We start from the raw sequence: 26,314 nt of genomic DNA on the forward strand, positions 1-26,314 counted from the left end.
AGTCCATCAAAGGCTGGGAGCAAGGCTTCTGATCACACCGATTCCAGAGAAAATATCAGTGCAAAGCAAAACTTAGATGTAAACACATTTAATGGAATTACACTAGCATCTGCCAAAACCTAAATTTGCCTGCCATTTATATATATATATCAATCTAACACCTAGAGCAAGACCCCTTTCATGTTTAGATGATAAAAACTGTAAAATAAATTAAATTCTAATAGATAGGATTGCTAGCTTTAAGTATCACATTTAAAATACAAGTGTTTTCAGAGAATAGGCTTAACTTTTACATTCTGTTTTCCAGAAAGATCCTTCCATAAACTCATTGATATGACTTTAAACAACCTAAATATTTTCTTTCTTATAGTGGGCAGTAACTAAAGAAAGTTTTTATTTGCTTTGTATTAAGAAGACTTTGGAAAGTGCTCCTTGATTTAAGTGTGAAATAAAAAGCCATGTTGCAATTGCTTAATGTCTTTATGCAATTAGCTGTGGAGTTTTCTAATGGTTGTATCTGCCCCACTGTGTTTGTGTATACTTGTGTCTTTGTCAGAGCAAGACTGAGAACCAGAACAAGACAGTGAGCAAAAGAAGATGTATCTCACATGCAAGGGAGAATCAGGAGTGGTTCTCACCCTTCTATGAACTATGAACCTCTAACCAACTTCTGTGTTAAATTAGGTTTTTCAGTTTTTAACCATCCCTTCTTTTTTACAAGCTTATTTATTTATTTTGAGAGAGAGATGGGGGCAGCGAGACAGAGAGGGAGAGGGAGAGAGAATCCCAAGCAGGTTCCATGCCCAGGGCAGAGCCCAACACGGAGCTCAATCCCACCACCATGAGATCATGACCTGACCTGAAATCAAGAGTCAGACAATTAACCGACTGAGCCACTCAGACCCCCCCTAACCATACCTCTAAATACAAAGTTTCATGGCCCTGAGCTCCTGCAAGAGTTCGAATGCTGACTTCTCAGTGAAAGTAAAAGTAAAACAAGGAATTATCCAATACTGCTCAACTTTTATTTCTAGTGATTCAGTTATTGCACCAAATATTCAGATAATTAGTTGTAATTTTTATGATGATCTATTTAGAATAAAAGACAATATTAATAGAGGAACCAGACCAGGTCTGCGAATGGAGATGAAAACCTTGGTAAGAAAATTGCCCTGTAATAGCTTTTCTAACTCTTAAGCAGTATGTATGTATGTATGTATGTATGTTCTTTTTTTAACTTAGGACTTTCAGGATGGCTGAAAATATCAAGTTGTACACAGCTACATACTAGTAAAATTACATTGGTAAATTTTATGGCACTGCAATAATATTTATTTGACAAATCTTGAACACTGATAATAAAATAAAAGGAATATTTTTTAACACAACCCGACTACACTGAAATGTTTACATTTGAGATCACTTTACTGTATTCTGTATTTTTTATCTGTTGTGTAATGAAGATAAGAAAATAGTAAAGCCACATTGTGTCATAATATTTCAATATTACACTGAAATATAATGTTTCTTTTGCTTTAAGTATTTCTACCACAAAATTCAAAAATGACAATCTGTAAATGAACTGATATTTTATGCTGCTCAAACTGCTTTCCTATTCAAAATCCACCTTGTGTAATTTAAACCTCATGGGCAGTAAGTCTGGGGCATTAGAGCATTTTAGTACTATGTATAAATCAATTACACCCAAATTTGTAATTCTGGCACTTTATTCCTTTTCATATCTAATTGCTTACTCAATAGATAGCTAGCTGCATCTTAATAAAAATACCATGTAACGTGTCCGAAATCAAATTCTATGTCACCTATAAAACATACTCCCCCCACAGTCATCCATATTTCGTTAAATTCCAAAACCCACACACAATATCTTAGCAAGTCATTCAGGCTCTTCCTCTAAAATACTATAATGTAATATATGATTTGTCGCCATCTTTACTGCTACTATCCTGATACAAAAACCTATTTTACCTGGATTTTTCCATTCTAACTGATCCTCAAGCTTCCTAGTTTCTTCTCACCACAGCAGCCAGAATGATCCCTTTAAACATAGACTGATTGGATCATGTTGCCCCTCTACTCAATACCCCAGGAGGGTTGTCACTTCACTGGATTTAACTTCAAACTGCTAACCAGGTGCTGCAGGACTTCTGTGATCTATACCATGTAACTTCCATGACCTCAGTTCCAAGCACTCTACCCCCTTCCTCTCAACTTGAGTCATTCATCCATCTCATTGCCATTCCTTGAAAACACCAATTGTCTTTCTGCCATCTTTAGGTAATTGTAGATGTTGTTCTCTTTGAAAAGTAAGTACTTCACCTTCATTGGCTATCATATATACAATACTTCTGCATACCTCCAACCATTCCCTAGATTTCCAACCTTCCTTTATTTTACCATATAGCACCCACCATCATCTGATAAACTATATATCTGTTATTGTATGCCTCTTCCCACTAGAACATAAGGTCCCAGAGAGGAGAGACTTTTTTTTAAATATATTATTCTAAGTGCATGAAAAAGTAAGAGACACCACATACTATGTGGTCAATAAATGTTTGCCTAAAAATGTATCTTTTTTTCTCAGCATAAAAATATGCTACGTATTTCCCAACTTAAAAAAAAAAAAAACTTCAACCTGATAGGTCTTCTAATTAATGCCTCATTCATTTTCTTCAGTTGGAAATAAAATTTCTAAAATATTAGTTATATTTACTGTCTCTATTTTCTCATATCCCATACTCTTCTCAACCCAGCTTTTGAACATGGATCCTCACATGACCAAATAAAATACTTAACCATAAGATTTCATCATACTGAAATGTTAAGCGCTGTTTGATAATGCTAATTATAAGTTCTTTCTTACTTTGTCTCTAGGGCAGAGCTATTTCTTAATTTGTTGCCTACCACACTGACCAATTCTCAATCTCTTTACTAGTTGTTTCTTCTCTTTCTAATGTGTAAGTATGGAAGGAAAACTAGTGCTTCATTTTTATCTCTCTCCTTCTCTCTCAGCACACGCACACACACACACACACACACACACACACACACACATTCTTTAGTAATATCACCCTATCGAATGTCTTTAGAAATCATTTTACTAAGACTCTAAAATTTAAATCCTTAATTTTTCTTTTGAACTCCAGACTTGTATACCTGTCTACACCTTATCTCCATTTGTATGCCCAAAGATTAAAAGGTTATCAGATTTAAAGTTTAGTTCTTAACTTCTTTTTTTCCTCAACATGATATACCACAAGTAATCCCATCTCCATACAGAGTATCATTGTCCTCCTAGCTATTCTTTAACTTTAGAATTATCTTTAACATCTTAAATTTATCCCCAGCCTAACCATGTCTCACCTCCAATACTAGCCAAGACATCATCATCTCTAACCAGCATAAGTCATTAACACACTACCTTGAGTTTCTGTTTCTTCTCTTGCCCTATCCTAGCTAAATTTCCACATAGGGCCAGAGAATTCCCTTAAAACAGAAATAAGATCATGTGACCTTCAAGCTTTCTTTTTTTTTTTAATTTTTTTTTTCAACGTTTATTTTATTTTTGGGACAGAGAGAGACAGAACATGAACAGGGGAGGGGCAGAGAGAGAGGGAGACACAGAATCGGAAACAGGCTCCAGGCTCTGAGCCATCAGCCCAGAGCTTGACGCGGGGCTCGAACTCACGGACCGCGAGATCGTGACCTGGCTGAAGTCGGACGCTTAACCGACTGCGCCACCCAGGCGCCCCATGACCTTCAAGCTTTCAAACATTTCCATGATTCTGACCTAACGTGCAATCGGTTTCCTACATACTCAACCTATTTTTGCCGCACTGGCTTCTATTTCTTTCTTGAGTGGAAAGTACGTTTTCTAACCAACATACAAGTTTTGCTCTTCCTGCTCACCCATTCTGCACTGACTGATCATTTCCTAGACTTCAAGTGGCACGGTCCCTCACTTCCTTTATGTATCTGCTCATCTTTTACAGAAGTCTACATTTATGCCAGTATTTAATAGGTGTTTCTTTTCCTCTCTGCCCTTACTCTTGCTGTGCAGATAATTATATATTTAGTAATTTCTTTTCCATTTCTGGAACTAGAATACCAGGGCCAGGACCACATAAGTTTGTGTAGCACACAGGGAGCCCTCAATAAATATTTGTTTAAATGAGGAAAGGGATGAAAGGATGAATGACTCATGGGATACAACCTTAGGCAAAAACAAGGAACAAATGGTTAAATCACTTTCAAAATATCATGTATCTTCCAGAAAACAACACATCTACTTTCAATGTGATATGCATTGCTTCACAATGGTATGTGCTTCTGTGTCCCTACATGTATATGTGACCTCATGACTTCCAGAAGCCGTGCCAGAAGACTGGCAATGGGAGGAAGACAGAGAAAGAAATGTAAATATGCCTTCCACTATTTGAATAAGAACCTTTCATTTTTAGATATCTTAGTCTCAAATTTCTAATTAGAGATTATTTCTCTTACAGATCACTTCTATTCTTATTTAAATATGAATTACACTAGTTAGATGAATAGGCCATATTTTAATCAAGAAGATGCTACAGAGAGTAATAGAGTAAAATATAGTAATCCAGAAAAAATTAACCTGCATATTAGAAAATTTCCTCTCTATATATTAGGAGAGTGTTTGAAAGATGACACAATTCATCGTGGTTCATTGAGTACTTTGCAGAAAATGTAAGAGGCAAAGTAGTACATTAGGCTTTAAGTCAGAAAATAGTGACTAGCTCAAACTGAGTCACTAATTAGTTTGGTGACCTGTGGCAAGTCACCTAACCTCTCTGGATCTCCATTTTCTTATCTATAATATGAAAGTGTTGGATTCAATTATCTCTAAAATTCATTCCATGTCTGAGATACTCTAAGGATTTGGAAAAAAAAAAAGAGTCTCTGGGGATTCAAAGTGATAAATGCTATCATTGTCTATTAAAAAGAGAAATATGAATTTATCAAATTGGTTAACTTTAGACCTTATTCAAGCTGAAAGTCTGAACAAATTGAATAGCCATATGGACTAAAAACTTACTAAGTTATATAAGCATCAGTCAAATTTTAAATTATATGATGCAGGGATAACTAATAATATTAATAATAATAAAAAGAAATCGTAAATATGACTTGATACTTACTAAATGATTTCTTTATGAAATGGTTAAGAAATCATCTTCTGGGATGAACTGGCCTTGAATGAAAAATGTATAGACTATATTCCTATAATATTCCCTTGTATTAATTTTGAATAATCTTGAAAATATAAATTGAGAATTATTTTTCTGTATTGTCCTCCAGTTCCAGCATCAACTCTTTGTCTTTCAAAATCTCCTACTTTCTCCCATCATCTCACCTCCCCAACAGACTAAACACCCTGTTTTTTTTTTCACTTTTAATATCACTCTGAAGATATACTTTTATATCAAGCTATTAAAGTGAATTTTAATGATAAAGGAAAATAAATAGGAAAGTAGAATTTTAAGAAAGAAAAAAAATACTAGTGTCCACAATATTATTACTCTAAAGACAAGTAAATAACGTTTTTTGGTTCTGCAGACTGTTTTCTGGAACTCTACTGTCTTTTATGGTAGCCATTAGCCACATGCGACTGTTGAGCTCTTGAAATGTGGCTCGCTTAAAATGATATGGTTATGAGTTTAAAATGTACATTGAATTTCAAGACATGGTAATCCTCCAAATAAAAGTATCTCACTATCATTTTATATTGAATAAATCTTGAAATGATAAAATTTTTGAATAATTGGGTAAAAATAAAACATTATTTTCACTTACTTTTCTAATAAAGTTAGTAGAAATATATAAAGAACTTATACAACTCAGTATCAAAAAAAAGAAACAATCCAATTAAAAAATGGACAGCGGACCTGAATAGACATTTTTCCAAAGAAGACATACAGATAGCCCAGAGACACACAAAAAGATGCTCAACATCACTAATCATCAGGGAAATGAAAATCAAAACCATTTAGCATTTTAGAATGCTAAGATCATGAAGAAAAGGAACAACAAATGTTGAAAAGGATACAGAGAAAAAGGAACTCTTTTGCACTGTTGGTGGGAATGTATATTGATACAGCCACTGTGGAAAATAGTTTGGAGGTTCCTAAAAAATTAAAAATAGAAATACCATAGGATCCAATAATTTCACTATTGGCTATTTACACAGGGAAAATGAAACACTAATTCAAGAAAGATATATGTACCCCCTATGTTAATTACAGCATTATTTACACTAGCTAAAACATAGAAGCAACTTAAGTGTTCATTAACAAACAAATAGACAATGGAATATTACATAGCCATAAAAAAGGATGAGATCGTGCCAGTTGAGACAACATGGATGGACCTACAGGGCATTATGCTAAATGAAATATGTAAGCTTAAGGCAAATACTATATGATTCCACTCATAAATGGAATCTTAAAAAATGAATAAACAAACAAAAGCAGAATCAGAACTATAAATACAAAGAACAAACTGATAGTTGCCACAGGGGAGGGTTATGGGTTATTGGGCAAAATGGGTAAAGGGGAGAGGGAGATACAGGCCCCCATTTATTGAAATGGTAAGTCATGGTAATAAAAAGCAGAATGTAAGGAATACAGCCAAAGATATTATAATAGCGATATAATGGGACAGATGGTAGCTATACTTGCGGTGAACATAGCATAATGTATAAACTTGTCAAATCACTAAGTTGTACACCAAAAACTAAGGAAACATGGAGTTTCAACTATACTCAAATTAAAAAAAAATAAAAATAATAAAAATAAATATGTGATTCTGATATTTCTAATGGAAAACACTGATGTAGAATGGTAAATAGTATGTTTCTATTACAGTCATTTCAATAGTTAGAGATAGTATTAAAGGTTGTAAACACACTTAGTGAGTTGTGTTTCTAACTAAAGTATTTATTAATAATATCTCATGGCACTTAATGCACTGATTATACATAAAGTTTTAAAAGAATATACTGTTATATGTGTCTTGACATACCTGTGCCCCAAGCCCATTATTTTCACAATGTAGAATGGATTAACACAACTAAGAATGATTCCTTTAAAATGTTCCTATATATTGATTTTTAAATTTTTTTAATTTTCAGAGAATACTTGTATCCTTCCATATAAGTTTCTGTCAATTAGAATTTTAATGTCATGGTGCTCTAAAATAGCATATTGTAATAATTTAGGGAAAGTTAAATACCCACATGAAATAATATAAAACAATAAAAGGAGGTAATCTTTAAAAAATATGTATGTCTTATTTTTATATAAATTACTCCAAATTGTGAGTATTAAGGATAAATTTATGTTTAATTTTGTAATTCCACTTAGTACTTTCCATTACTCTTGGGCTTAGCAGATAACCTTTAGTAGTTTAAAGTTTTCATAACGTGTGGATTTTTACTAGATATGTTTCACATTTCATTATTTTATGAAAAGAGCCTTCATTATACAGTTGTATATATGTATGTGTAACATAATATATGCAAACATATATATCCATTTTATTTCTTCATTAAACCTAATTAGATGTTTGAAAAATAAATCTTCAAATATCAAAAGTTAAATAATAACATTCACAAAATATTTCTGAAGAGATATGACAATACAAATGGTTTTAGCCAAAAATGAGTAGCTACTTTAAATTTTTCTCTTCAGAAAATAGATATTTGATCACAATCAAATACATAGTTTAAAAGTGGAGCAGTCTAGGTATCAGATATTAATATAGATGCTTTTCTATTTGACAGGCATGATGCTTGGTCAGGTTTACTTCAAGGCTGACATAGTTTGCACAGCTGTACTAATAAAAGGCAATTGTTGGAAAATAATTAGAATGGAAGCATTGCCACTGCAGAAACTTCCTTCATTTTGCTTTATAATTAATCAAATTCTTGACAGCTATCTTCCATCTTTGAACTTATAAAAGTAGTTACTCTGGAGTTTAAAGCTATTCTCCATTATATGAATGATTCTGCCATCTCTAAATCGGTACTTATAACTTACCTAGGTAAGGTTACCTAGGGGCACCTGGGTGGCTCAGTCAATTAGGCATCCGACCCTTGATTTAGCTCAGGTCATGATCTCACAGCAACAGCTTGGAGCCTGGTTGGGATCCTCTCTCTCCCTCTCTGTCTGCCCCTCCTCTGCTCACTCTCTCCCTCTCTCTCAAAATAAATAAATTAATTAAAAATAAAAACCTTACCTAGTGTTTTACTGAATTGCTGTGCAAGTTAAATGAGATAATTCATGTAAAGTATTTAGCATAATCTCCAGAACATAAAAAGCACATAATAAATGTTACTTTTCAGATATCCAGTTTGTAACCTATTCACAAAATACAAGGGAGTATCTGTCATTTTATGAGGATTTGTTTTTATTTTTAGAAAACATCTCATATCTACTTTTATGCATGTTTGGTTTCACTGGAATCTGGAATATCTATGGAGAAACCATTTTAAAATCATTTATACATTCATGATTTGAACGTTAGGGTAAAGCATATGAAAGAGCTGGGTTAATTTAGCATCTCATTCCAATATATCTATTGAAAAGAAACAATCTTCAGACTATAAAATAGAGGGTTATGGATAGATGAATAAATCTACTGTTTGATGAGGAGAATAAATTTGAATCATTTTCCTTGACATACTGTCTGCTATTCCTTACTGAATGGGATATAGCTTTCTCATTTACTGGGAAGCTCTGATTTAAAATTTTTCACAAAGTCTGTATGTTCCTGGAGAAACTAACTCCTGAGCGCTATAATGATGAAGTAATCTCACCCCTCAGAAACCCAAACCCTGGATTTCTCATTTCAAGTAGTTCACAGGTACAGAGGAGACTAAAAGCTGTTGATGCACAAGAAATGCTTCATCTTACCCAAATAATTATTTACTACCCACTGTGAGTTATGCAGCATACATCAGAATATATATATTTTGGCTGCTCAGATTTATTTTTCTTTCAATTATAATTTTATCTGTATTCCAGAGGGCTCAGCTTTCAATTAAGTAATGTCCTAGTATTTCTTTATGTGTGTTTTTTTTTTGTGTGTCTGCTTATTTGTTAATTTTCTCCCCTTTTAATAGACAAGAATAGATTTATCACTTTGAGTCTCTAGAGACTTTTTTTTTTTTGTAAGTATGGTATTTCAGACATGGAATGGCTTTGTTATATTTATAGTTAAGAAAACTAAGATCTAGAGAGGTAAGTGAATGGCCACAAATCACGAAGTAATTAGTGACTCAGTTTGAACTAGTCTCTATTTTCTAACTTACGTGATAAGCACACAGTCCTGCTAGTTATACTTAAATATGTTTTTCAAACTGCTCTCCCCTTCATCATCAATATTACTGCCACATATCAGACCATAATCTTCTTCTATAAAACCTTAATCAACTTAATCTCAAGAGGTCCTCCCGCCTCCATTTGTGCTATTTTATAGCTATTAAATATATTGGTATATAATCCCTTTTCCTCCTTCTCATTCTTCAAATTATAATCTTAGATGAGACATTTAGTAAGACCAAAACCAGAAACAATATATGAAAGTTGATATGTCCAGGTACATATTTTTAAATTCTCTAAACCTCTAGCATAACAAAAGCAAAAGATGAATGATATAATGGAAAAACTATATGCAGTACATGCAGCATATGGCTGATATCCTTAATTTCCAAAGAATCCAATGAAATAAAGAAAGAAGAGGTGATAGAGAAATATGAGAAAGATTTGTCAACTAGATTTTAAAGCAATGGCGACGTGAATGACAATCCCTCTATTTCTTTCTCACCATGTAATCGTATCTGGTTGGGTTCAGTTAATCTTTATAAAACCCTATAATGTATGTGCTGTTATTCCAGTTTGTGTTTGAGGAAAATGAGTCTCAGAAAGTGATTTTTCAAAGTATGTTCCAGTGAGTTCACGGGTCTGAGACCATATGATTATTCAGGCCAGACCAGGGGTCTGAGATACCTTTAGGTTTTAAGTGGTCAGAGAGCCTGAGATATTGTAGAGATGTTTATAATATATATATATTTTTTAAGGATGCCAATTTTTGAAATTCATTGTCCCAAAATGCTTAATTGGATTTGACCTCATTTACTATGCAATTCCATTTCTTTTCGTATGGACACAAAAAGCAAACTTGTAAAATCTACTTTAGCTGAGAAATGGTAACAAATATCAGTTCTAGCATCTAATTTCAGTTTTCTTGAAATTAGAAAGGGTGGTTTCAATGTCCACCACCCAAATTCTGAATGCATACATAAAATTCATTAGGATTATATGAAAATAAAACAATTTATGTGAGAAAAAAATAAGACTAGATACTTGAAGACAAATGGAAACATCTTTTGATTTTTAACAATAATAATTATCTTGATTAACCAAAATAAACAATAAAAAATGTATTTGACTTTGATGGATGAGAAGATGTAATTCTTTCAGTGACATTCCTTATTTAATCATTTATTTTGCCATTTGTTATTTGATTTTTCAAATAGCCATTTCTCATCTTAAAAGAACTTCTAAAAGGATGCAGAAGATCCTGTGTATATATTTGATATTATTTTAACAAAAGAGAACATTGAAAAAGTTTGAAGACATATTTCCTCTTTAAATACTACCTTGTGGACTTTTTTTCTAATCAACCCTAATTTTGCTTTCTATAATAAAGCTTTAAAACTTTTGATCTCTTTCTAAAATTAAGCATCTCTAGGCAAGGTTCATAATTATGCCAGTCTTCAAAATAAAAGTTTTCAAATGTTAACATATCATATCTAACAGAGGCCTGTAATTTATTCTGAAATTCTAACTAATAATCCAAAAGGAATAGAAAAACCATAATGGACTTATTTATCTACATCAGATATTTTAAAATTTAAACACATAATGAAGTAACAATCTCATTTCATCAAGTAAGAAGTATATTCAATTTCATTAGAAATGGACCAGCCACTTAGTATTGCCACTGGCTCAGGCATTGCAGAGGAAGTTTAATTTTCTCTTTTGTGTTCTGCGTGACTCCTTCCCCACCTCCTTGCACACCTGGAGTATTATAATCTTGTAAACGCAACATTACATTACATTCCCTCCTCTGTAACTTCTTCTCAATCAAAACAAACACAATAGAAAAGAGAGTTATAAATATTCCCCATGGCAACATTCTTCCAACAGCTTATCGGCTCACTAGGTGTCATACTGTCCAATAATCTCAATGTAAAATATCTTTACAAATGGGTCCTGTAGATTCTTTACACCATGAAAATCATTAGCAAGGATAATTAACTGAACTGTGGTGATGAATAGAGCTGCATTTCTGATCAGTGTAATGAAGAACAGAAGCCACTAATTACAGATACAGAGCCTTGAAGCTGCCGAGAAATGTAATTTAACATTGCTGCCCAGATTCCACACAGCCTAATATAAGTGCACAATTAAAACAATAAAGTCTTCCCATGGATAATGCTTTTGGGATCATTCCAGGTGTAAGAAAATGGGCCCATCCACACAAAGTGGTTTGTGATCTAGTAAGTAATGCCTTAAAAAAAAAAAAAAAATTAAAGCTGCCTAAATGTTTTGTTACGTATGCTCATCACAACATTGACCTTCTATTGGCTACCATATACTGGTAATTTCTTGGAATTTTCAAAAGTTTATATAGACTTGCATCTTTATATGCACTACAGAAACAGTATAACAAGACTGCATCCACAGAACCACTTAGAATGGTCTGTTCTTTGGATACAAGGAAGGCATTTTTTTCAGCAGATAAAGTAGTAAGTTGTAGAGCAGAATTTCCCAAAACTACATGAGACTCTTGTTAAAATTCCTATTACTGCAAAGTACCCTAGGCAACCAGAATATATTCTAGAAGAGGGGGGCCTGGGATAGTGAGAGCTCCAGATCATTCTTATCAACAGACAAGTCTGGTGCAGTAGAAAGAAACTGAGTTTGGACCTTAACCCTTGTTCACTGAATCCCAAATCTGCCATTTAATAGTTGTGTACCCTATTGAAAGTCATTTCTTCTGAGTCGCAAAGGTTCTTTATTTGTAAAATATGGAAATATATCACTTCATTGGGTACATATTACAGGTGTATAAAAATTGTGTATCAGTTCCCTACTTTGTTCTCACCTCTAAGGTTCTTTCCTTTAATAAATCTACACAGCCTTACTAACAGTAAGGAAGCTATGAGAACAGCATCTGCTTCACAACTTAAAGCACCTCATAGGGTAGATGTCAGATAATTAGTCTTACTATAAAGAGGAGAGGGTAAATTAAAAAAGACAGCCTTCTATCGTGTGCCTGGACATCGTGTCTGACAATATCAAATGAATGTATCTGCATAGACAGTGGCCTTCTTCCATCATAGCTTTAGAATCTAGTAGCTGGTTTCTCTACTCTCAAGTCAAGAGAATTTTAGCATAAAGTAGGGATTTTAATCCATTATATGAAATATGATAAAATTCTACTAGTATAAAAAATTCAGAATACGTCAAGTAATATTAAAGATGAAAAATTTTCATCATTCAAGAGTTATCATACACAGTCTCAAATATCCAAACCTTTAGAAACAACTTCTCATTATTTTCATGGGGCACAAGAACATATTTTGGATTCTACTACCATATTTTAGAGTCAGACCAAACAGATAATAATCGTAATAAAATGCTTATCACTGAGTTATGTTTTATGATTATCTTCTGGACTCTGATAAGATTATAATTGATATGATAAATTCCTAAAAAATTTTAATAAGAAGCCATAATGGACAGAAGTTTACTCCTTAAAAAAATGTGATCTTATTCCCCAAAAGTATAGCCTTTATCCCTCACCGGTAATAATATATCTGTTTACTTAACCAATATTTCTTGATGACACATATACAGAACAATTGGGGTAATATAAAGATTATTTCGACACCAAAGAAGTCATAGCTTCTTTAGTTCTACAAGTTATGCATATACATTTTTACAAAAGGGTTCACAGATGAAGAAATATGTAACTACCTATGTGAATTCAGAGGAGGGCTAGATTATATACACATGGGATGACCAGCTGGGGACTGTAACACTTCACAACTTATTTAATGGAGTAGTCAATTCATAGCCAAATGAAAGCTAACAATGCCAAGAGTATTTCACATTCTTTGATTAATATTTATATAATTTCCTGATGTACCTACCCAATAGCAAAATTAAACTCTCTCCAAAAGGAAGTTAAGCAACCAATTAATAAAAAGTATCTTTAGTTATTCTTCAGCTCTTTTTTACTTAATATTTCACAACTTCAACACCAAATTATTTTTATTTGTTTTGATAATAAAAATTTCATCTATATAAAGCTGTTTATTATATTGTTCACCTCTTATCAAACTGATTAATTTTCACTCTCATGCAAAAATGTCTTCTTACCATAGGCTTTACTATCTGCATTATTTTTTAATCCTACCATTTGCAAAGAAATGTGGTAACTCAATGAACAAATATTTTTGAGCACCTACTTTTTGCCAGTCTAGGCCTTTGTGATAAGTTAATGAACAAAAGAACCCACAGAGCTTACCTATTACAGGAGAGAGACATGTAATAAATAAACATACAAAAAACCCATATAACCTTAGACAGCAATAAGTTTGATAGAAAGAGTAAAGGAGATGAAGACTGTGGGAAAGTACAGTGCTAAGTAGAATTACCATGATAGGCCTCCACAGAATAGTCACACATGAGGAAAAATGTGGAAGAGGTGAGGGAAACAACAATCGAAGCACAGATAAGAGCTGGTGCCAGAACCACAAGGTAAGAGCATATAAAATGTATTGTTAAGGGTGATTTTTAATATCAAATAAATTAATAATAGAAATCAAATCTCAGGGGCACCTGGGTGGCTCAGTTGTTTAAGTGCCCGACTCTTGATTTTGGCTCAGGTCATGATCTCATGGTTTGTGGAATGGCGCTCCTTATGGAGTTCAGTGCTGACAGCATGGAGGCTGCTTGGGATTCTGTCTCTCTTTCTCTGCCCCTCCCCTGCTTACACTTTCTCTTTCTCTCTCTCAAAATCAATCAATCAATATTAAAACAGACAAAAAAGAAATGAAACCTCTATGTCAGGACCCATGCAAACTATGGCTACAGAGGTTCTAAATTAAATTTATTTTATTAGTTCAGAGCTTTAGGTCTCAAGTCAAAACATACATGTTCATGTCTTTGTTCAATGAATACTATTAGCCCTCTTCCACCCTGAAAAGGAATCCACAATTTCCGTCCATAAAAAAGCCATTTCTTCACAAGTATCATGAGCCTTTTTTGAAGATGGAAGACAACAAAGAAAAATGATAGGGTGATCACAGCATATCCTGAATTTTGAAACAATACATGAACAGAACTGGAAAACAAAGTGTCCTATTTCAATTTGTTAATAGTCATGATATCCCTTACACAGAACCACTGATATCCCCACCTACCAGCCTTTTTCAGGTATATCCTTTTAAAGAAATCAAACAAAATGTCAATTTTATAGTTAATCTGCCTTCCTCCTAGGCTTAAAGATTACTGCATGTCTATTTTAAAAAGTACGAAAAGACGAGAAACAATAATACAGTAGTCCCTCCTTATCCATGTTTTTGCTTTCTGCAGTTTCATTTACTCATGGTCAACTGTGGTGAGAAGCAGATGATCTTCCTACTGACATTATCATCATAAAGTCAATAGTAACCTACCACCTACATTACTCACCTCACTTCATCTCATCAAGTAGGCATTTTATCATCTCACATTATCCCAAGAAGGGTAAGAATAGCACAATAAGGTATTTTTAGAGAAAGGGAGATGACATGCACACAACTTTTATTAGAATGTATTGTTTTAATTGCTTTATTTTATTATTAGTTATTGTTGTTAATCTTGCTGTACCTAATTGATAAATAAAACTTTGTCATAGGTATGTATTTATGGAAAAACAACATAGTGTATATAGGGTTTGGTACTATCTGCAGTTTCAAGGATCCCCTGAGGAGTCTTGGAATGCATCTCCCATGGATAAGAGGGGACTGCTGCATAAGGTTGAGGGTTGTAAATACTAACAGCGAACCTAGGTACGCAAGGTAAAATAATTGAAGTGGACATAAAGCAAAGCTTTGAGCTTTCAATAAAACTGTAAACAGAAAGTTTAAGGCTCCATCATTCTCACAATTTAATAATAAAAATAAATAAGAGCATTTTCTGCTCTGAGCTTCAGTTCCTTTCTAAAAGTACTATTTTATATATGTCTTACTATTCACCCATGATAATTTATATGTCTATTAAAACAGGGAACACTACAGAGGTCTGACAATAGTTTATTGCTTTTCAAAGGCTAAGAAAAGTATTTTTAAAGATCTATATATTGTAAAAAATTCGAATATGATAACTGTGTCTGGCATATAGTAAATATTCAATAAATGTTAGCACCTTTCTCCATGCCTTAATTTTCTTCACTCATTTTCGTTTTATATATACAACTAATCACACTACTCTTTGGAGATTTCTATGAGGTTTTCCCTTGTGCATTAAAAAATGTGTTGAAATAACATTTGATAGAAATGTTCTATGTTAACATCAATAGTGTACTGCTTATGCCCCTAGGCACAGACATGCAACACCTCTCAGGGACTCATTTATTACCATATCCAATTAGTTTATTTACCATAATTAATTGTTTGCCAGTTTGCCATTTGAAACCTCAAGCTTAAACTGTACAACAAGAAATTTAGAGATACTTGTAGGAACACTGAAAAGCTTAGCTTGAGAAGAATATGAAACCAGCAAGGTATAGATACCTCTTTAGGAGGTAGGAGATAAAAAAGGCATAAAGCTAAAGAGGAGATCATAGTCAAGGTTTCCATACATATGTTGAATCATTATGTTGTATACCTGAAGCCAATATAATGCCAGCTGTCAACTAAATCTCAATTAAAAATAATACACAAAGGAAAAAAAAAAGTAGTTCACTATCACTATCATGTCCCCACTTCACCCTGTCTGTTATAGAGAAAAGTGTTTAACCCACTCATATTTCAGTTATTAATTGTAGAGAAGCATTTGAGTTTCAGTTATATACAAAAAGCCAAAACATCTTTTTGAACACCCTATCTCATTCAATAATTGCTTTATATGTTTTATATTTTAAAGGCCTGTGATGTAAAAATATAAAAAGTTTAGAAAATCATGAGAAAGGAAATAATAAAGTCAGGATCAACATTAACAGACAGAAAGGCCTACACTGAAGTCTTGAGCAGGCACAGAGACGTACCAAAATGCCGACTCTAAACTTCCTGATGGCCGAAGAAGTTGGGTTAAAATTTAGAGACACAGTATTTATAAGATTAGGGAAGTGAGAAAAGGAGTGGGGGCTGTGTTCAAAAGAGATATACCTTCTACTGATAGCGAGGCCTGAGAAAAATGTCTCCTTTGGGATACTGTAAAGAGGAAGCTGTTCCATACATTGACTGATGTCCTCAATAACACTGACACAAAAGAAAAGCTAACAAGTTCCTTATGATTGTTTCTTTTAATGTCCATAACATAAGTTAGTGATAAAATGCCCTAGTGCAATTTCAGTAAAAGCAATTTTATCAGGGCCCAAGCATTGACATCCAAGTATATAGATCCCTGGTGGTCTCAAACCCAGATTTAGTCCCTTGAGATCTAAGAGAAAATATAACCTTTTTAGGTGTACACAGTACATTCATCATGATGGGAAGAATGTCTTTATTTCACTCTTTCTAAAATTATAGGATTAATTTTTTTTTAAAAGGTAATTCCCCCAATTAAGCTTCAATAGAAATAATGCCATACTTCTATAAACTATGTGAAACAGCATGATGGTTTAATGATCCTTTCTCCAAAAAGGGAATCACCGTGGGAAATTTCTGGTTTGATTTTTTCCTTCCTAAGGCCAGAGCAGTAGTAGCATTTTTATCTGTCCATATTCTCTATCAAGGTTCACTTTGAAGATTTCAAAGGCAATGTTTGGAAAATGAAAATAGCACTCATTTTTATTCCTTTTCAGTTCAGGTCAGCATGTAAAAATGGCAATCCTTTCAATCCCAGAGAAAAATACTTTTAGACAAACTATGTAGGTATTCTTTTTTTTCCAAGAATAAATTAAAAGTAATGTGGAGGAACTATTATAGATAATGCATTGGCACAGTAGGGCACTAAAAACAGAGCAGGTGGAAACCATCATAGTTCTCTACGAATTTAGACTTTGTACATTTAAAATGTGACACATTTAACGGAAGCCTTGAGGGCAACAATAAAATTAAATAATATACTCAAAGATAAAGATTTTAATTTTTCTTTTAATAATAGTTATTCTACATATTGCCAGAGACTATAAATTAGCAATGGATTTATTTAGGGTACTGATATTTTGCATGAAATACATTCTCCTTATATGAACACATTTCAGTCCCAATCTTTTTCCAGTATCAAGGGATTGCTGCTTTGACAAAAAAAAAAAAAAAAAAAAAAAAAAAAAAAAAAGGAGAACATGAAGATCATATAACACCTAGTAGAGGTTTCCCTGGCAACAAAAATTTCCCATTCATCTTGCAGTTTCAGTGGTTTCATTCAACATCCTATCACCTCACTGAATAGCAGGGTGATGAAGAGGAGGAAAATTATCAGGGGTTATCCTTGAACTAGGGAGTAATGTATTTTAAATAAGGGCCCAGCAATTAGTTTTAGTTAACCTAATATATGTCCCTGTATATCTTTTCTTTATTATTACTATGTTTTCTTGTTACAAAATCTTTGGAGAGAGAATTCCTTACAGTAAGTTGTTTATTTAAAATTCTCAGATTTGCATTTCATTACTAACATAGGAATTACTTTTCCAATAACTCTCAGTAGATTAATATGTAAAGTTTTACAAGTTTATATGTTCTTATACACATAACAAATTCCCCAGAATGCTATTAGTACTGTATCATACCACAACTGACTTGACAACATGTAAATCTAAATAAACCTTTTATATTTCATGTACAAAAGCCATTAACATAAATCTTATTGGGTTTCCATAGATAGTATCTTAAATAATCTTTATGCTTTATTAGCAGATTTTCCTGAATGCTTTCTAACTCTACATACATTTAGATTAATCTAATTTGTGTAACTCCTAAGAGAATCTCAGAATCACATTCAAATTCTAGATTTTATAACTAGCCTGGATTTCAGATTCTGAAATCCCAAAGTCTTTGAAAAACAAAACGTTCTCTAATTTAATTTAGGGCAAAATTTGACTTTAATTAACTATGATACTATATATGTAGTCTCTATTAATCACATTTAGTTGGATATTAATATAATTCACATGCAAATATGTATTTACCCAGGTTTCTCAATGTATATATTACATATGCAATTTATGACCTTTCTGAAATACAAAAAATTCTGACTTTTGTTCCCGTGGGATAGTGGGCCTGGATAGATAAATCACCATGGACAGATAAGAGCATCAAATGGATAATTTGAATATAAAGTAAGTGGAGTAATTATTTTAACTTCCTACACAAAATAATGAATTATGAATCCATACTAATATAAATAAATCAATAAACAAAGATAAAGCTCTCCTTACAATAGAAAACTAACATATATAGGTGTACATATATATACAGATTTATATACAATATATTATACTCTATGAAAATAATATAATATATAATATCAATATGTTAATATATAATTTTAGATAATATAAATACACAGCAAAGCACATATTTTTACATACATACATATGTATATATAAAATTATAAAATCAATGGTTGGTAACACTTGTGGGTAAACATTTGATGAGCAGTAAGATATTGACATAGTTTCAAAATATCTTTGTACTATTTTTAATAGATTACATAACAAAATACAGTAATTTTAGAGCGGAGAAACCTACTAGATACCACCTTAATGACCAAATTTAGCATCACCAATACCAAGATAAACCAAAATCTTTTTCCTCTCAAACAAGAAAGACAAAGAAAAGCTGAGGAACAAACTTGCCAGATTATAGAAGAAACATGACAGGCGAATGTCATTCCAGATCATAGAATTTTGATAAGGATGACCTCTCATGAAATTTACTCCAGTCAAAATAAATAATCTTGAAAATTATCAAGTGTGTGAAAATAGCGCTAATTTTTAGTGCAAATAAAAAGAACATTCAGGGGCGCCTGGGTGGCGCAGTCGGTTAAGCGTCCGACTTCAGCCAGGTCACGATCTCGCGGTCCGGGAGTTCGAGCCCCGCGTCAGGCTCTGGGCTGATGGCTCAGAGCCTGGAGCCTGTTTCCGATTCTGTGTCTCCCTCTCTCTCTGCCCCTCCCCCGTTCATGCTCTGTCTCTCTCTCTCTGTCCCAAAAATAAATAAATGTTGAAAAAAAAAATTTAAAAAAAAAAAAAAAAGAACATTCAGTTCTCTCTAAGTAAATGCAACAAAGGGAATTATTTAATGAGGGAAGTTAAAAAGTACCTTTTCTTTGGCCTTTAGCAGCTGGGAAGAGTGGAAGGAAAAGAAGCAAATATATGAATATAATGGAGGAAAGTGAGAAACAGTAAAAGAAGAGGAAATACAGGCAGTATGGTGAGGGAAATAAAAGTCTTCTAGAAATAATCAGTCCTAGATATCCAGGAAACAACTTATTGTATTATTGTATAAAACATAGGTTTTAGTCAATAGGAAAAAAAAAGTTTGAAACAGTTATATTTAAGAATATTTAAATGACTCATTAGGTATCAAAATGTTTGAAAGCATTAAGAAGTAAAGCAATTTTAAGTAAAAAAAAAAATGCATATTTTATGAGAAACAGACCCTTGATGATTTAAAGAGCCAACACTGTCTCAAATATATTTTTCTGATAAGATATTTCTGTTGTGAAGTATTTTACAAATTGTTATGTTAGCTTTGTTAAAAAAAAAGCGGGGGGGGGGGAGAGTCAGGAGATTTTCATTCTGCAAAGAAATGGGAAAAAAATGAGTCTTTAGATGTTACTTCTTCCTCTATATTTTTTGCTATAATGATATGATCATCCACCAAGCCAAAATTTGAGATTGACTTTGTCCCCAGAATCTCCTCATTAAATCAGTCACTTAGACATGATTAGTCTTTTCATTCACTGCTACATACTTTCCACTACCTTCAACTGAGACATCCTTAGTTGAAAAATTTGTAATTTATCAGGGTGCCTGGATGGCTCAGTCTGTTGAGCGTCCGACTTTGGCTTGGGTCATGATGTCACAGTTCATGAGTTCAAGCCCCACGTCGGGCTCTGTGCTGACAGCTCAGGGCCTGGAGCCTGCTTCAGATTCCCTGCCTCCCTCTCTCTCTCTGCTCCTCCCCTGCTCACACTCTGTCTCTCTCTCAAAAATAAATAAACATTTTAAAAAAAAATTGTAATTTACCTAGTGAATTAATTACTTACTTTCTAAATTGTTTTTCTGGACTCTAACTCTACTTCATTCTTATTAATGCATCATCTACATACCTTAATTTTTTTTTCTATTATATAAAAGTAAACTGATGCCTTCCTATTGCAGAAATCTCTTCAGTGGCTTTCCACGATTTGTGTGATAAGGTTCAAATTCACTACCATGGCCTGCAGTTTTGAAAAACAAAATTCAAAGTTCATATATATGAAAATTCAGATGCTTGAAATTTCAGTTATAAGCCTTATAGTCATACATGATCACTGAACAGAGATGATCGGTACTACACTACCACTGCTACTACAAATAGTATTATTATTATTATTATCATTATTATTATGGTTTACAAATATTATTATTATGGTATCCATATGGTTTCAGCAAAGATAACATTTCTTTAAAAAAAAGTAATTGGATTATAGATATTAAAATAGTCACTAGATGGGGGGATGTCGTGCTGGTAATGTTCTATCTTTTGACCTGTGTTGATTATAAAAGTAAGTTCATGTGGGAAAAGTCATCAAGTATAAAATTGTGTGTTTTGCAATTTTTGGTTTGTACATTATAACAGTAAAAGTTTTTTCATTGAGGATTTAGGAAGAAGATATATAAAGTATAACAAAGAGAAAGGAAAGAAGAAAAGAGGAAATATGTACAAATACATGCTCATTTTAACAAATAACACCATGGAAGATCTAAATTTTCTTTGTATGATTATTAAGATTAATTATCTTAACAATAATTTTCACGAGGTTGTTGTTAGCACTCAAGTTACATATATGTCTAATCACGAGCATAAACATTCCAAAAATTCCATTCTACATTTTTGTAGCTAAACGTATTTTTCTAATATATTTTTATTCACACCATGCCCTTCAATATAGAAACAGATTGTGAATTTGTCCACATTTATTTAGTCTTTCCTCAGCCTTATCAACTCATGTGTCTTATTGTTAGCTCAGTGAGCTGGCACTAGCTTTGCACCTCGGGATGTTTACTCTGGCTAATTTAGCCACTGAACTTGTGATGTCTGGTGTTTGGCAATAAAGTCCCAGTTGGATTTTCTAACCAACAGCGGTTTGCATTTAGTTTCAGAATCTCTGTTTTACAATCTTAGTACCTTCCCTTCCAATCTCATGAAGACAATTGCTCCTAGCGATACCTGAACCTGAAATGAACTGAAAATATTTTACAGCTTTTCAACTTGCCAGCAGTAGAAGAAAAATTCATACCAATCCCAGCACTCTGAACAGCTGTTGCTATAAGGTGATGCTGCTAAAAAATCCCAAAATAGAACAGGCAAATACCATCCCTGCGAGGGTTCTACTATGTTTTGGAGATCTCCAGCTGGAAACTTAATTGTAATTTAAACAGAGCATACAGAAACAGCTTTCCTGAATCTCTTCACCATACTTTTATTGAATCAGATAATTTAATCAATAAGTCACAATACACTCTAATGTGGTACTAAGTAATATTCTAGGAGCAGAGAAATTTGATCTTTGCTGCGTATTATTTCCATCTTCCTGCTCTGCACTCCTCTAGGATTTAGATAATATATTTCTCCATTCTAATCAAGTCTTTAAATACTTGCAATCTATTTCCTTTCTTGTGTTAATGCTCATCAGCCAAAGACAGTTAGGAACACACCTGGGTTTATTCTTGTTTGCAGCAAGAAAGGCAGGGAGAAATGCGCAATGTCTTGGTAAGAAGGTGTATTAGAGTTCTCAAGAGAAGCAGAACCAAAAGGACAAAGAGGACATGGAGACAGACATAAAGGTGGATTATAAAACTGGCTCAGGCAATAATGAGGCCAAGAAGTCCCACAATCAGCCATCTGCACATCTGCAAGCTAGAGAACCAGAAAGCCAGTGGTATAATTCAGTGCAAATCAGAAGGCTAAGAACCAGAGAAGGCAGGTGGTGTAAATCCTGGTGAAAGTCCAAAGGCCTGAGGACCAGGAATGCCCACTGTATGAGGGAGATGTCCCAGCTCACGGGGCGGGGGGGGGGGCATTTATCCTTCCTCTGCCTTTTTGTTATATTCAGGCCCTCAAAAGATTGGAGGATGCTAACCCACACTAGGGAGAGTTCTCTGCTTTACTCAGTTCACAAACTAAAATGCTAATCTCTTCCAGAAACACCCTAAGAGACACACCCAGAAATAATATTTTACCAGCTATCTGGATATCCGTTAGCCCAAACAGGTTGACACATAAAATTAACTATCATAGAAGGTATGATAAAGAGCCTATTACAGGGGCATCTGGGTTGCTCCATCAGTTAAGTGTCCAACTCTTGATTTTGGCTCAGATTGTGATCTCACCATTGGTGAGACTGAGTCCTTCATCGGGCTCTGCCTTGACAGCACAGAGCCTACTTGGGGTGCTCTCTCCTCCCTCTCTCTGCCCCTCCCCTGATTACTCTCTCACCACCCCCCCCCCCAAATAAACATTTCTTTTAAAAAAAGAGCCTATTACACAATTTAGGTTTTGATTATTTGGTGAAGAGTTTAAGGAAGCAGGACTTTGTCCTGGCTTGTCTACTATCTAGAGGTGGGGACAATTCAATAATTGAGTATCTCAAAGAATCTTATGTATTGAAAGGATAGACTAAAGAGAGGCTAATAATATACTTAATTTTAAGAAGCAGCAATTGCTCCTATTAACCAGGGAAGGGTTATACTTGGTATCTTGTGGCTTGGACCATGCTTCACCTATGTTCACACATGGTAATAAAGTGGTCTCATTTTTGTCTTTATCCATTATGGTTTCAGAATGGTCTTACCTAACTTTGAGATTCCATGAAAAAATTTATGTTCAACAAGAGACTCAAAGACCTATAAGTTCTAGGTTAGCTTCTAGCACCACCAAGGCCTGGCTGAAAGTACCAGGCCAGGTCCAATATGTCTAGGGCTTACTGTTTCTTACTTGTTTCTATTAAAGAATGTTAATAGAATGTTAAATAGTAAAGTATAAAATGTAAAAAAAAAAAAAAAATTGAGAATTCCCCATAGAGGTATTTATTCATTGACTGATTTATGTTTTTACTTACTTTTGGAAGTTAAGGCAAAATTTACTCAATTTCCTTTCAATCATATCATCTAAAGCATGTATTTTGGTTATGGCAAGGATACGATTTCTTTTAGGGCCTTCTACAATTATATTTTAGTTCAGAAATGCATATTTGACAGGTACAAATTAGAGAAAACATTTCTGGCCTGAGCCCTTATCCAGGATGAGTACATCTTTACCTGTTTTTATGTGGCCTAGCCAAGTAAAGTACCAGAGGGCCTTGGCGGTATCCTTATTCTCCTCAGGCTGTGCGTACTGTTGACTGTCACGTACTGGAGAACAAAAGCTTCATTCACCTCTACCAAATCCATGTCCTTAAGATTCAGTCTTTTTTTTTATTTTTTTTAAATTTACTGCCGCACTGATAGTAGAGAGAAGGCCAATATCTATGATAGAGGAATCACATCCAGACACAAAATAGCCCATAATTCTTGCCAGTCATGTGAAGCTATGTTTTTTTGTTGTTGTTTTGTTTTGTTTTGTTTTGTTTTGTTTTGTTTTGTTTTGTTTTGTTTTCCTTACCAGCAACTTCACGAGCTATGAAAGTGCCAGACATTCCCAATGTATTCCTTGAAGTGAGGGTCCCTTCTTTCTTGAATACTACAGGAAGTTTATTTAACTGTTTCAGGCTTGTTTGGGGCCCAGCACGCTCAGCTACTTGCACTGCCTATATTCCCTTCTCTGTCTTCACCTCAGTTGGTAACATCTCATTATTAAAGTAACCAGCATCATTAGCAGCTTTTCCCCTCTGCTGTGATTACAGGGCATATTTGTTACATTCTTCTTTGCCACTTTTATGTTTTGCAGCAAAACTCTCTGCAGTAATTCCCATGGGAAATCGGACATGTTGCTCTGTTAATGTTGCTCACAATGAAACTCCCAGCTTAAAAGCATTTCCAAAGTTGGTTCTAAAATGCGCGTTTCTGACACAGTAGGGAACCTGGCTTATATTTTTGGATCCTCCATACAATACAACTTTAGCTTCTTAAATACAAATTTCCTGACATTGATTCACAATGGACTGAAAAACAGAGCCACAAAGCCCATTAAGAGGGAGGGCTGAGGTATCTTTGAGATTCCCACAGTCAAACCAACATGCCTTGCCAAGTATGCAGTGTCTGAAGAACTATTTGCCAATTTATTATAAAGCATGCAATTCAAATGCAGACAAATGGAAGACATACTTTTAGCAAGCTATGGAGAGGTGGGGAGTGGGGGTTCTATGCTCTTCTGGGCACACCACCATCTAGGAGCTTTTATTTGTTAACCAACCTCGAATCTCTGATTCATTCATTTCTCATTCATATCAGAAAGACTTGCAAAACAATGAAATTAATCTTTAATAGAATTTTTTTAAATTCTCAAGTATCATTTGAGGCAGCAACAGTTGTAGGTAATTTTAACATGTCTCTAAACTCTTGGCAAATAGAAGTTCAGTCTCTCCTACCCTATTATTATTTGCACTTGGAATTTTCTCTTTTTTTTTAATGTTTATTTATTTTTGAGAGAGAGAAAGAGCACATGCTCTTTCTGAGAAGGGGCAGAAAGAGCGAGAAAGAAGATCCAAAGTGGGGTCCTCACTGACAGCAAAGAGCCCCATGCGGGGCTCAAACTCATGAACCGCAAAATCATGACCTGAGCCAACGTTGGATGGTTAACTGACTGAGCCACCCAGGCGCCCTGTGCTTGGAAATTTCTATATACTTAGTTTCTAAGTAAGGACAATTCTGACTTAGAGGAATAAAGACACGTGTTTAAAATACTGAGATCAAGTATATCTTTCAGTGCCATCACCATGTTATACTTAACAAGATCTATATTTTATGCCAAATTCATAACAGGAACCTCCATAATAGGAACCATCTTATCTTACTTGATTGAGGTAATTGTTTGCCCAGTTAATTGAAGAAGTAATGTAGAGTAGGAAGTACAAACAAAAAATGTACACACACCTTAAAACTTTAGTTCAAATTAAAAACATATGCAGCTACTGGATGATGAGTGGAGAAACCCTTTTCTGTAGTTTGCTGATTTGTGTTTCATCTTTTTACAGAAAAAGACATCCTAAGACCTCATCTGCAATGTCTAGCAATGGTTTCATGAGGAGAAGTAAGAGGTCCAGAAGACAGGTGCTTACTAGGCATGGTAGTTTAGTCAGTACATTTTCAAAAGGGGATTGAAACGTCCAGTCAACTGCAAAGATTATTTATGTGAAGATACATTGAGAGCTTCTGTGTGTTCTGTAAAATGAAGACACAGTCTTCATAATTAGTAAGGATCTTCTTTATCATCTGAAAGGGGTGATAATTATTTGTAAGTATGTAAAAGTTTTATGCCCTACATGTTAATGCCTATTCGTTAGATAGGAGGTGTTGTAATTCTTGTTTTTCCCCTATATCTCCTTTCCTGAAGACACTACTGCAAAGTAGTTTAGAAAATTAAGAATAGAAAACAGAATTCTCAACAGCAGTTGGCTGTTTAGTTGGCTAAACATACAGTTGGCCAAAATGTATTTATAACTTATATTTTTAGAAAATATATACTTATAGACAATAAGGTTATCAATCTATCGATATCTATATAATCTATAGGTAATCTATATGTATGCATTAAACATATAACATACATATGTATATACATGTATATGTATGTTTTCCCCACAAACACCAATGATATATTGACATTCATCCT

General features: G+C 33.8%; 1 pseudogene; it reads right to left on the reverse strand.

The window, feature by feature from the left end:
- Positions 1-23,817: 23,817 nt before the first annotated feature.
- On the reverse strand, positions 23,818-24,775 carry LOC115519890 (annotated as a pseudogene).
- Between the last annotated feature and the right edge of the window lie 1,539 nt (positions 24,776-26,314).

The sequence above is a fragment of the Lynx canadensis genome, chromosome C1, assembly GCF_007474595.2.
Source record: "Lynx canadensis isolate LIC74 chromosome C1, mLynCan4.pri.v2, whole genome shotgun sequence".
Lineage (NCBI taxonomy): Eukaryota > Metazoa > Chordata > Mammalia > Carnivora > Felidae > Lynx > Lynx canadensis.